Source organism: Hibiscus syriacus, unplaced genomic scaffold (genome assembly GCF_006381635.1).
Source record: "Hibiscus syriacus cultivar Baekdansim isolate YM2019G1 unplaced genomic scaffold, ASM638163v2 tig00001644_pilon, whole genome shotgun sequence".
NCBI classification, from domain to species: Eukaryota; Viridiplantae; Streptophyta; class Magnoliopsida; order Malvales; family Malvaceae; genus Hibiscus; species Hibiscus syriacus.
In genome coordinates, this window is record NW_024061878.1 from 2,587,108 (window position 1) to 2,602,122 (window position 15,015).

The following is a 15,015-nucleotide window of genomic DNA, read 5'->3' on the forward strand; positions in this document are numbered from 1 at the left end:
TCGAAAGGATAATTACGTATTTCTTTGAAAGTATCGATAATTTATTACACGTACTTACGAAAGTATCGACACTTTTAATATATCCGGTATCATTTTACCTGTTTTATCATATTTTTACCTGTTATATCGTTGTTTGATCGATACATTTTTTTAAAGTATCGACACTTTATAGGCGCTAAAACTGCTTCTATTTTAAATTCACAAAGTGTCGATCCTTATATAAAGTTTTGACACTTTCAATATATCCGGTAGCATTTTACCGGTTTCATCATTTTGATACCAGTTTTATCATATTTTTACGTGTTTATCGTTGTTGATCGATATATTTTTTGAAAGTATCGACACTTTATAGGCGCTAAAACTGCTTCTCTTTTAAATTAACGAAGTGTCGATCCTTATATTAAAGTACCGACACTTTAAATATATTCAGTACCGCTTTACCGGTTTTATCATTTCAATACTGGTTTTGTCATAGTTTTACCTGTTATATCGTTGTGGATCGATACATTTTTAATTTGGATCGACACGAACCAACAAGTTAAGTTTGCCGGTTGCACATTTTTTTAATATTTCTTCATGACTTAGACCTACTACATTATTATTAGTCAACATTTCTGGTAGCGCTAAACCGAATTTGTTAAATATCTTTTAATATATCCGATAACGTCGTATATTAGTCGTATATTAACCCGCCATTCCTGAGACATTCCCGTAAAAAGGTCAATGAGGAGTTAATGTAAAAGAAAAAGAGGGGGAGATAAAGTAAAAAAGTGATTTGATTTAGTGGGAATCAAAAATTGAATTTAAGGAAAATTATTCTTTTTACCGCTCAAAAGCTAGAGGAAATAAAAGCTAAGGTTTTGTTTCAACTATGGACAATCCTAAACAAATTTTGTAATCATATTGGCTCTTTATCCTAAGCTGCCATTTGTCTAAAAATTTAGCACAAAAAAAAAACTAAAAGACATGTAAAATAAGCATTACAAAATAAAGAATCAGAAGACAAAGTATATACAAATAAAATTAGATAAAAATTTAATTTATGAACACAACACAAAAGAAAAATGTAATAGAAAAATAAGAAAAAAGACTATGGTGTAAACTCTTATGCGTCATAGAGAAGGAAGGAAGACTTGTTGCGAAAGATAGGAGCACCAGTGTAGGCCTTTAGATGTTGGCCATTAACCTTGAAGATTGTACCATTCTATAGGTTCTTGATATCAAAAGCCCCATGGGGTAGACTTTGTACACTTGAAATGGACCAGACCATCTTGATTTTAGCTTCCTTGGGAACAACTTGACTCTTGAGTTATAGAGAAGGACTTATTGGCCTTCATAAAAATGTTATGGCAAAAGATGTTTATCATGCCCCTCTTCGTCTTTTCTCTAAGTAAGAGCACATTCTCATAAGCATGAGCTCTAAATTCCTCTATCTCATTCAACTAACTCTAGCAGGCTTCTCTCACTGGCTAGTTGGGTATCTAGATTGAGCTTTTTGATTACCCAATATATTTATGTTCTAACTCAACGGGGAGGTGGCATACTTTTCCATAAACGAGCTTTAAAGGTGACATCCCAAGTGGTGTATTGAATGTTGTGCAATACCCCCATAATGCTTCGTTCAGTTTAGAAGGCATATATTTTCTCTTAGGGTTAACCACCTTCTTAAGTATTTATTTAATCTCACGATTGAATACTTATGCTTGTCTATTTTTTTGTGGGTGGTATTCTATAGCAATTTTGTGTTTTACCTCATATCTCTGCAATGCCTTAGCAATGAGATTATTGTCGGAGTGGGTTCTTTCATTACTTATAATGGATTGTAGGGCTCCAAATCTTGTGAAGATGTTCTTGTAAAGGAACTTCAAGAATGTCTTGGAGCCATTCTTTGGTGTAGCCATTGCCTCAACCCATTTTGAGTCATAGTTTACTGTTAATAGGATATAAATATCTCTAAATAATAAAGGGAAGGGTCTCATGAAGTTTATACCCCATACGTCAAAGAGCTCCACCTCTAGGATATTTTGTAATGGCATTTCGTGTCTTCTAGAGATGTTCCCCATTCTTTGGCATTTATCACAAGCCTTGTAAAATTCATGTGTGTCTTTGAAGAATGTGGGCTAGTAAAATCCATATTGAATTACATTTGCGGCAATTTTTTCCTCCAAAATAACCACCACAAGGAGCTATGTGGCAATGAAATATGATTTCCTATCGCCCTAATCAGGGACACACATTTTAATATTTGATTGGCACATTGCTTAAACAAATAAGGCTCGTCCCAATAATAGAATCACACATCATGCATAAATTTCCTTCTTCCATTGCCATTTAAATCATGAGACAAAACACCACTAACAAGAAAGTTAACAATATCAGCGTACCATGGAATTACTGTAGGAAATAAAATTTTCTCATGAGAGAATTCCTCCTTGATTTCTAATTTTTATCGCATTTAACCTTGTTCTCAAGCATAGCAAGATAGTCAACAACTTGATTTTTCATGCCCTTTCTATCCTTAACCTATAAGTTAAATTCTTACAAAAGAAGTATCCACTTAATAAGTCTAGATTTGCCATATTTTTAGTCACTAAGTATTTAATGGTTGAATGATTGGTATGTACAATTACCCTAGTGCCTACCACGTATCCCATAAACTTATCAAAAGAAAATACAACAGCAAGCAATTCTTTCACAGTGCGTGTGTAATTAATTTGTGCTTCATTTAAAGTACAACTAGCATAATAAATAACATGAAATATCTTACCTCAACGTTGCCCAAGCACTACTCCCATAACATAGTCACTGGCATCACACATCAGCTCGAATGGTGAGGTCTAATCCGGGTAAACAATTATGGGTGTTGAGATGAGTCTCTCTTTCAGCTCCTTGAATGTTGTAGCAAAATTCATCAAACACAAGGGGTTGGTTTTGTTGTAGCAAATTTCACAATGGCTTTGAGAATTTGTAGAATTCTTTTATGAATCTCTTGTAGAAGCCTGCATGTCCCAAAAAGCTTCGAATTCCCTTAACTATGGGAGGGGAGGTAACTTCTCGGTCACTTCAATCTTCGCTTTGTCTACCTCTATCATTTTTTGTGAAATTTTATGGCCTAAATAGTGCCTTCGATCACCATGAAGTGACATTTTCCCAGTTCAACATAAAATCACCTTCTTAACATCTTTTAAGAACCTTGGCTTGATTACCCAAGCATGAGTCAAAGTCATCCATGAAGATCCCCAAAAACTCTTCCTCCATGTCAGAGAAGATGGCCAACATGAACCTTTGGAAAGTTGCTTGAGCATTACAAAGTCCAAAGGAATCCTCATAAAGGCATAAGTACCATATGGGCATCTGAATGTTGTCTTCTCTTAATGTTCTAGCGCTATAGCAATCTGGTTGTAATATGAGTATCCATCAAGAAAGAAGTAGAAAGATTTTCCCATCAATTAATTCAATATTTGATTTATGAATGATAGAGGGAAATGGTACTTCTTGGTCGCCTTATTGAGTTTTCAATAGTTTATGCAAATCCTCTACCCTGTGACAGTTCTTGTAGGTAGGTGCTCATTATCCTCATTGCTCACCATGGTCATGCATCCTTTCTTGGGTACACATTGCACAATACTAACCTACGAACTATTGAATTTAGGGTAGATAATTCCAACATCGAGTCATTTAATGATCTCCTTATTAATATATTCTTCATGACTAGGTTGAGCCTTCTTTGGGGTTCAAAGGAATTGATGTGGCAATCATCAAGCAAATTTTTTGCATGCAAATAGTAGGGCTTATACCCTTCAAGTCAGTCATAGTCCAACCTAAACCTTTTTTATGTTGGGCTAACACATTTATCAAGCTACATTCTTGTATGGCCTTAAAACTAGAAGAGATTATCACAGGCAAATTTTTATTTGTACCCAAATAAGCATATTTAAGGTGAGATGGCAAATGTTTTAACTCTAAAATAGGTGCAAGCTCAAGTGAGGATTTTGAAGCAATACATTCATTAAAATGTATTTTTGACGAATTCAATGAGCTGAAGGAGAGACTCATCTCAGCACCCATAGTTGTTCACCTGGATTGGACCTCACCATTCGAGCTGATGTGTGATGCAGTGACTACGTTGTGGGAACAGTGCTTGGGCAACGTCGAGGTAAGATATTTCATGTTATTTATTATGCTAGTCATACTTTAAATGAAGTACAAATTAACTACACAACTACTGTGAAAGAATTACTTGTTGTGGTATTTTCTTTTGATAAGTTTATGGCATACTTGGTAGGCACTAGGGTAATTGTACATACGAATCTTTCAGCCATTAAATACTTAATGACTAAAAAAAGATGGCAGGCGTAGACTTATTAGGTGGATACTTCTTTTGTAAGAATTTAACTTAGAGGTTAAGGATAGAAAGGACATGAAAAAATCAAGTATCTTGCCAGGCTTGAGAACAAGGTTGAAAGCAATAAAAATTAGAAATGAATGAAGAATTCTCTGATGATAAAATTTTATTTGAAGCTCAAGTGATAGTATAATAGCCATAAATCATCCCAATAGAGGATTTTGACGAGCGAAGGCAATTGATTTAGAAAAATGGGAGACTAAATGGTTTTAGGGTATAAATGTGGTATTTATACCACTAAGTTTGGTTCAAATTGTAAGGTAACCTTGTATACTTTCCAAGATTCACGATTTTGGCTCCAAACTTCAATTCTGATTTTATTCATTTATTTCATTCTAATTTAAAATTCAATCCGTTTAAGACTGAGATTTCTTGTTTTTTTTTTCAAATTAGATCATATAATACATAAGACATCTCAATTTGCTCACCAAATTATGAATTTAACTAACTTTTCCTCCATATTTTAGAATTAGGATGATTGAGTACCTAAAAGTCATATGAAACTTTAAATTGGTCCGACTAATCTTAAAGTGAAATTTACTCCCAGATTCGACGTCTTACAGGAAATGGGGGTAATCATTAAACTAACAAAGTTAGGAATAAATAAAAAAGTATAAGTTTGAAGTTAAAAACATTTAATGGGATGATTAATTGGAAAATTTAAAAGTTGTTATTAACTAGAATAAAATATCTATGATTAAGCATGCTTAATTTCATGCTTAAACGCTTAATATCCACTTATTTAGGGATAGATTAAAATATGTGGAATTGACCGTGCTTAAGTACATGTTTAAATACTCAATATCTTCTAGTTTATGGATAGGACAGGATATACTAAACATAAACATTGTATCACATTGTTAAAATATAATAGCAAGAGACATTAAAAAACAGGCTATGGCAATTGTCACATTTCATCATTTTCTCATTGTTTTTGTCACCATGTACAACTGCCGCATTAACCAAATCAGCACCATATATTTGGTGGGCCTTTTATCTCCTTATTTATACCATCTGTGTTGCCATTCTCTTCCAATTGTCCCAATATGCACTTGACATTTTAGTACCTGTTGTACTACTGGTAGTCCACAATTCTTTTCCTATGGCTTCCATTTTCTCATGGTTTCCTCAAGCGATGCTCAGGGTCCAACTTCCCCCGGATACTCCCCCTCTTCCGGTGAGCACCGTGAAATTCGATCAGGTTTTTAGAACTCTATGGGGTCAACAACATCAGAGACGAGATCAGGATTCGTTAACAATCTGGCTTGATAAAACCTCAGGTTCTTGCACTCAAACATCCTGCGTTTTCTTTTTTCGTGATATTAAGTTAGTATATGTTCATATTATTACTGCTCGAACCAGAGATTTTAAGGGAGACAACACTTCCTTTTTAACTTCCGAGACCACTCAATGAGTTCAAGATCACCCATTACTAACATTAGGAGCTTACCCTTTGCATTCATGGTGAAAACAGGAAGTGTTTTCAAGTCAGTACAGCCATATCGGTCTGGTTATTTTGGAGTTGCCATGAAAGTCCAACCTGGTTATACAGCCGGAGTCATTACATCTTTCTACGTAAGATTAAAGTTCAATTTCAATTTTGGCTTGTTTATAATGCTTAAATTTATAATCTTAATTAAATTATAGTAAAAAACATTATTTGGTGTAAGAGTAATTATAGAGAAAACATAGACAATACAATACCCTAAATTTGAGGCTCAAACTCAAAAAATTTACAGCTTTCAAACAATGAAGATCACCCTGGAAACCATGATGAAATTGATATTGAGTTCCTTGGAACAACACCAGATCAGCTCTACACTTTGTAGACAAACGTGTATATCAAAAGAAGTGGCGATGGGAATATAATCGGAAGGGAAATGAAATTTCATCTATGGTTTGATACACAAGACTACCACAACTATGCTGCACTGTGTACCCCTAAGGAATTATGTAAGTATATTTCTCACCATTTTTACTATTCAAATCCTATGCTTCAGATTTTCTCCGATATAATTATGTATAAATCGCACGCTTGCATACATTTTTTGTATATTGATTCTTTTTGGATGAATTACACAAATGATCTCCTGATTATAGGGAATTGCTTTATTGAATCCCTCGACTATTGAAAGTTACAAAATTGTCACTCAATTATTCAAATGTTTTAAACTCACCCTTTTTCGTTAAAAATTAATGGTTGTTTGAACTGGACGTTAACCTACTGATTGAGATATGATAAAATCATATTTTAATGATATATATTGGCACCGTCGTTGCTTTCAAGCACTGGTTCGACGGGAGAATATTTCGAGCATTGGCTTGACGACATAATATAAACAAAGAATCAATCCATGAAATACAACTCAAACAATTTTGAGATCAGATTTTATCATATCTCAATCAACACCCAACTCAAACGATCGTCAATTTTTTAACGAAAATGAATGTGTTGGAACATATGAATAGTCAGTGACCATTTTGTAACTTTTAAAAGTTTGGATACTCAACGAAACAACATCCTATAGTTGAGAGACAACTTTATAACTTTAATAGTCAAGGAACTAAAAAAAACCTTATAATAAAGGGACCATTTGTGTACTTCACCCATTCTTTTATATGCTTTGCGGTGATATATGCTTCCACTAATTATTCGTAAAACTATTTTTTATGAATAATCTTTAAATAATTAATTTTTTCTGTAAACATTTAATACGAAATTTCTATATATAATCAGAGTGTAGTCCTAAACACCGAGAGGACAACCAAAAAAGAAAATTATATTCAATCAGTAGCTAATTTTTTTTTATATTTATAATTCTTTAGACTCGGTTCCGACGTTAACGCTGAATTTCAAAGATCACATTATTCACTAATATTATCAAAAGATTTACTGTTAGAAAATATTGAACTAGATATAACAATATAAACCTGATAACTGTTTATTTATAATACCAAACTTGATAAAATCAAAATATAGATGAGAAAATTTATAGTTTATTCATTTCTTTAACATGTATGACGATTGATGAGTATTCCTGTAATGAGGTATGTATAATAGATGAGGTCGTTGGCTGGAGATGTTGAACTAGGAAGGTTAGGATTGCATGGTCATATAAAAAGTAGCTTCTGTAAGTAGTAAAAGAGAGTGATGTCCTTTTTAGAGGATTTAGATTTGAGTAATTATATTTGTAAAATGTGTCTTATCAATAAATTAAAAAATTCTAAATATATATTACCTTATAATTACTCTAAATTATTCAAAAGAAATAATCAAATTCTAAATCCTATAATCACTCTAAACTATTCAAAAGAAACAATCAAATTCTAACTTTTCATAATAAAATAATTACCAAAAACTTTAACATAATTAAGATGTTTATTTTTAAAATTATTATTCAAGATGAGTCTATAGTATATGTAGCATACTGAAACACATCATTAATGCAACATAGCGAAGCACATCACTAACTAGATTGTCCTTATTAAGTAAACATTAAAAAATTGAAGGACTGCTATATGATTAATCCACTAATTAAACTATGTTAAAGTAATATAAACTTTGAAAAGTTATATAATGGATATTAAATTTTAATTTTTCTATAAAATGGATACAAAATTTTAACTATCATTAAAGGGGCAAAGTGATATATTAAATTTGTAACCCCCTCAGACCGATGCGGATGGCCCAATCCAATCCGAGGTGTCACATTAGGGCCACCGGAGCGACTCACCGTGAAAATCTCGAATAATTAAAATTTTTGTTAAAACATGTAAAATCATAAAATCAATTTAGAAATACAAAAGTAAAATTTATCAGTATTAAGAAATAAAACATATTTTCAGACTCGTATATATAACAAAATACAACCTACATGCCCCCTAATCACATGCACCGTACTCCGCAAGCAACGCCGGTAGAACTCCCTTACTGATGTCGATAGCTGCACATATTTGATACTTTTAACCTGAAATAGTAAGTCAAATAGTGATCTTTGGGAAGCTCAGTAATACAATACTACCAGTTGATGCTACAGGACATGCAGATAAATGTATATCAATAAAATTTCCTTATTTAATCAGAGATATACAGGTTTCCAGGATAAGCTGGGGTTCCACTCGTAGTTCATCCAGAAGAAGCCATGAAGATCTCAGTTCATAGGAAACATTCATAGTATCAGATTTTTAAGAGATCGAATAGGATGTCTAGTGTGTTCCAACCAAAACCAGTGAAAATATATAAATCTTTTTAAAACAATAATTATTTACAATATATTTTCTAAACCATAGTAGAACCCTCCAACTGAACATCGTTATGCAGTTCCCCATAACTGCATCCATAAGGGCTTACCCTAAGCACACAGCAAAGGGAGCCAACCTCAGGGAATGCCTTGGGGCCTACCCAAGGGTTTCCCTAGGTCCGTAAGGAATTATCAACTGGATCAGGACTGAACCTCCATACTCCATAATCCTACCCATATAAAAATCTAGTAGAAATAAGTTTTAACCGTAAATCATAGTATATGAATCGTGATCCAACAATATGTCATAATCGTGATAATGAAATAAACCATATAATTGATATCCACATGTACACCATAAGTAGTGCCATGATTAACCCAAGGGAGTGCCTTTAGGCCTGAGAGCCTACCCAATGATCACCTTAGGTCCGTAAGAATTTACCAGCTTGATCAGAGCTAAACCTTTAGCCTACCCAGATAATGTCTCAATAAAACAGTTCAAGTAGTAACCAGTGAAAACATGAAACCATAGTTCATAAATCAATAAATTCCATGATTCCATAAATCAGAAAAAAAATTCATATTTTTTTGTGAAAACGGTAATGGGATAATACATACCATGTTGCCATGGTTCATAAACCAGTAAATCAATAATTTTGGTAAAACTCATTTCAAAACATATAAACTATCATGTAGTACATGTGAAACACACTAGAGGATCAAAGTATTTTTCAGAAGCACTGAATAGTTATTGGGAAAACGTGAAACTTATATAATTTGATCAGGTTTCCAGGAACGAAGTCTAATTGAAGGGATCAATTACTAATGGATCTAATCAGACATTAAAAGTTGATAATTTAGAATCTCGCTACAATACAGGTGCATCAATAAGGTGTTCAAAAACCTTTATACAGAATAAATTCTAGATTCAGATTTACGGAGAGTGATTCCATTACTCAAATAATCAGGGGTATTCATGATTATACATTGAATTAACATGATTTTAGTCCAATTGAACCAAATAGGGTATTTAGAATCCTTTGCATCTAAGTTACTTGTGTGTTCAGATATGACTAGAGTGATTTGAGCTGATAAGGGAGAAACTAAGATTCAAGACATTTACAATATATGTCGATCTATCGAATTATCGAAATAACTCGAGCTGAATAACTCCCTGAACAAATACATGTCTATCGGTCAATTCGTTACCCTTCTAAGGTATTCACTATTTATTACCAACACTTCTTGTCCATAGATCACCTTTAGAATCATCGCTGAATATATTTTAAGGGAACAAACAAATATTCCAATAGTCTTTATTTCATTTCCACGTTGCAACACAATTAGGAAATGTCGACTAGTTGATTCGTGGTTTATAACCCATGGGGACAGTACCTCATGTAAGCTCATTCGCGTTTCCAGACTTATTCAAGTCACTTACTTAATCCTAAGACATTGAGGTTACTTAGGTCATTTAGTATTTGAGATTGATTTATTCTTTTAGAGCTGAAAGTATTATTTATTACAGTGCTTATACATTCCTTGGGTCATTTTACATTTCAGAGGCATTCTAATATTGATCTGGAATTTATTTCGACGATTCCAAAGTTCAAGTGTATCAATATATAGTTCTCAAGTCGTATCCATTATCACAGCCATCCATTATACTTTTTACACTTTAAGCATATCATCATCATTCTACTCTATTTTGTCAGTGGCATACTTTCGATACATTAGGCTTGAATGAAAACTAGTTCCTTTAGCGTTTAGGGTATTTTGTTCCTTTGATCATTGGAGATTATTATAGTTATTAAGAAGCTTGAGGACATTTCATTAATTCCTTTAAATTCAATCATGTACAGTTTTTATGATAATTAGTCAAGTATGTCCTTACAGAGTTATTTTTCACCATCTGGGGAAGGACTTTTGCAGTACAAGGGCATTTTTGTAATTTTACCCGTTATTGCTATTTTAGATAATTTCTTATCCATATAATTCTTGACATTTAACCTATAACTAGATTAATCATAGTTTACGAGTCCTAAGATTGATTGATTAAATCATTGAACATAGATTTATTTTCGATCGATCTACCAATTTCATTTTTTCGAACTGTCTGAATCTTGAATATTGTCCTGTCTTTATTCCAATTTTCGTCTGAGTTCGATGTTAATTAATTACATCTAATGGACCAAGCATTTTCATTCATACAATTACTAATTATCAATATTTTCCAGAATGAATACAAAAGGTAGTAGAGTATTACCTCGATTTTTGTGCCATATCGATCGACCCTTTAATCTCTATTTGATTTCCCTTGAACTTGAATTCAATGTCCAATTATTTCTCAGATACACAACAAAAGAAATTTCATCAGAAACAAAGCTTAATTACGAAAATAGATCGAATTGGGTGGTTAATTAGGGAAAAAAAGCTTATCCGAGTTCAAATTTTGTGAAACGAACCTAAAAAAACGGACTCATGACGTCGAAAAACATTAGACTAGGTGTACCCGAAAAAGGTCAACGGTCGGTCAATGGTCGATCAACGGTCAACGACTGTTCGACAGGTTGACTCGGTTAAAGTCAACGAGTTGACCCAACCCAGTTGACTTAGTTAGTTAAAATAATCGAGTTGACTCAGTGGACTAGACCAGGTGGATCGATCAAGTCGGGTCAACCCGATTTTGGAAAATTCCTTAGACCAAGCAAGCCCAACATGCAGGTGGCAGTGCATGACACGACGACGAGCTCGGGGCGAACGACCAAATACTCATGTACATCAATATTTTCAAACTAACTAATATCAACCCAATAATCACAATAAAATTCTTCAAAATCACAAAAATTCGGGCTTACCCACGGTAGACGGCGAGAATGACGACAAGGCAGGGACCCACAGGTCATGTTTTGATCGAAATTGGCAGGAGAATACATTGGTAAATGCAGTGAGGTGAACGATCGGGCTAATTGATCGAAATTGGCGAAAATTTAAACGGCATAGAAAGGTTTTTCGTCAAAGCTTTGTTGGGACTTACACGACATTTGGCGGCCGATTCGAGGATGAGGGTGGAGGGGTTTTGGTCGGGGTAGGTCACCAGTTCAATTGGGATGGGCGATGATGTACACCGCCAGTCGGATGATGCCAAATCAGAGAAGGCAATAAGCAATTGTGTTTTAGAGCTAGGGATTTGGGTTTAATTTGGGGGAAATTTTAGGGTTAATCGATCCGGGGAAATTTATTTTTCTCTTACAAAAAATGGTAAAATTCTAGATTAAGTCCCTGAACTTTTTAGAGGTTCCAAAATAGAGCCGTAACTTTTAAATTTTTACAACTTAGTCCCCAATTTTCCCTTATTATGACTATAATTCGATAACTTAAAATTAATAAATTTTAGCCCCGAAATTAGGGTGTGACAATTCTCCCCTCTTTAAAAGAATTTCGTCCTCGAAATTCAATAAAGTCACAGAAATGCATAAGCGAAGCTTTCAGAAATTATTCCTTATATTCATGTAGATTTTACAGAAATATGGGTCCTTTACAAATCTTTATCCAGCTGAATATACATTCTCGTCAAAATTCTCCCTTATTCCCAATAAAAGAATCTAAACGAAATTATCCTTATTGGTTACAAGGTTAGGTTAATAGAGCAATAACATATTAAAATTTTATTTTGGGAGTCGGGTCATAATTTCTCGAATGAGTAACTCTCACATTACTCAGAAGGCAAGTTACAGAATTTGAACAAATGCTACTGATATTCCTTTAGGCATTGGTCGAGCTCTAATGGATAGAAAACTTAGATTAGTTCGTTACAGAGAGGGATTCGACCTTGGAGTTCCGACTTAGAGAAGTATGGTTGTAGTCTAGGGGCATGTACTGACAAGACATCCTATGACATTTGACCGGCCGATCTATCAAGAAAAATTTGATTTAATCTAGGCTCTGATACCACTAAATATAACCCCCTCAGACCTATGGGGGTGGCCCGATCTAATCCGGGGTGTCACATTAGGCCAACCAGAGTGACCCACCGTGAAAATCTCAGAAAAATTAAATTTTTTGTTAAAACATGTAAAATCATAAAATCAATTTATAAATACAAAAGTAAAATTTATCAATATTCAGAAATAAAACATATTTTCAAACTCGTATATATAATAGAATACAACCTACATGCCCCTAATCACATGCACCGTACTCCACAAGCAACGCCGGTGGAACTCCCTTACTGATGTCGATAGCTGCACAGGTTTGATACTTTTAACCTAAAATAGTAAGTCAAATAGTGAGCTTTAGGAAGCACAGTAATATAATACTACCAGTTGATACTACATGACATCAAGATAAACATAGATCAATAAAATTTCCTTATTTAATAGAGATATATATGTTTTCAGGATAAGCTGTGGTTCCACAGGTAGTTCATCGAGCAGAAGCCATGAAAATCTCAGTTCATAGGAAATATTCATAGTATCAGATTTTCAAGAGATCGAATAGGATATCTAGTGTGTTCCAACCAAAACAAGTGAAAAGATATAAATCCTTTTAAAATAGTAATTGTACAATATATTTTCAAAACCATAGTAGAACCCTCCAACACAACATCGTTATGGAGCTCCCGGAACTACATCAATAAGGGCTTACCCTAAGCACACAACAAACGGAGCCAGCCTAAGGGAATACCTTTGGGTCTATGGGCCTACCCAAGGGTTTCCTTAGGTCTGTAAGGAATTACTAGCTGGATCAGGGTCGAACTTTCATACTCCAGAATCCTACCCATATAAAAATAGTAGAAATAAGTTTTAACCATAAAACATAGTATCTGGATCGTGATCCAATAATATGTCATAACCATGATAATGAAATAAACCATATAACTGATCTCCACCTGTACACCATAAGTAGTCCCATGATTAACCCAAGGGAGTGCCTTGAGGCCTGAGAGCCTACCCAAGGATCACCTTAGGTCTGTAAGGATTTACCAGCTTGATCAGCGCTGAACCTTTAGCCTACCTAGATAATGTCCCAATAAAACGGTTCAAGTAGTAACTTGAGAAAACATGAAACCATAGTTCATAAATCAGGAAAAAATCATATTTATTTGGTGCAAACTGTAATCGGAGAACACATACCATGTTGCCGTGGTTCATAAACCAGTAAATCAATAATTTCGGTAAAACTCATTTCAAAACATATAAAACAGTCATGTAGTACATGTGGAACACACTAAAGGCTCCAATTATTTTTCAAAAGCACTAAATAGTTATTAAGACAACGTGAAACTTATATACTTTGATCGGATTCCAAGAACAAAGTCCAATTGAAGGGATCAATTACTAATGGATCTAATCAGACATTTAAAGTTGATACTTTAGAATCTCGTTACAATTCAGGTGCATCAGGAAGGTGTTCATGAACCTTTATACAAAATAAATTCTAGATTTAGATTTACGGAGAGTGATTTTATTACTCAAATAATTAGGGGTATTTAGGATTATGCATTGAATTAACATGATTTTAGTCTAATTGAACCAAATGGGGTATTCAGAATCCTTTGCATATGAGTTACTTGTGTGTTCAAATATGACCAGAGTGATTTGAGTTGATAAGGGAGAAACGAAGATTTATGACATTTACAATCTGTGTCGATCTATCGGATTATCGAAATAACTCGAGCTGAACAACTCCTAGAACTAATGCATGTCTATCGGTCAATTCGTTGCCCTTCCAAGGTATTTATTCTTTATTACCAACACTTGTTGTCCATAGATCACCTTCAGAATCATCGCTGAATATATCTTAAGGAGACGAACAAATATTCTAATGGTCTTTATTTCATTTCCACGTTGCAACACAATCAGGAAATATCAACATACTTGATTTATAACCCATGGGGACATTATCTCATGTAAGCTCATCCACATTTCCAGACTTATCCATGTCACTTACTTAATCCTAAGATATTGAGGTTACTTAGGTCATTTAGTATTCGAGATTGATTTATTCTTTTCAGAGCTGAAAGTATTATTTATTATAGTGCTTATACCTTCCTTGTATCATTTTACATTTCAGAGGCATTCTAATATAGATCCGGAATTTATTTTGATGATTTCCAAGTTCAAGTGTATCAATATATGAGTTCTCAGGTCGTCTCCATTATCATAGCCATCCATTATACTTTTTACACATTAAGCGTATCATCATCATTCCACTCTATTCTATCAGTGCATACTTTTGATACATTAGGCTTGAATGAAAACTAGTTTCTTTATTGTTCATGGTATTTTGTTCCTTTGATCAATGGAGATTATTATAGTTATTACGAAGCTCGAGTACATTTCATTAATTCCTTTAAATTCAATCTTA

General features: G+C 33.8%; 1 pseudogene; it reads left to right on the top strand.

Annotated features, from left to right (window-relative positions):
* The first annotated feature begins 5,302 nt into the window (after positions 1 to 5,302).
* LOC120130065 lies at positions 5,303 to 13,695 on the top strand (annotated as a pseudogene).
* Positions 13,696 to 15,015: the final 1,320 nt, after the last annotated feature.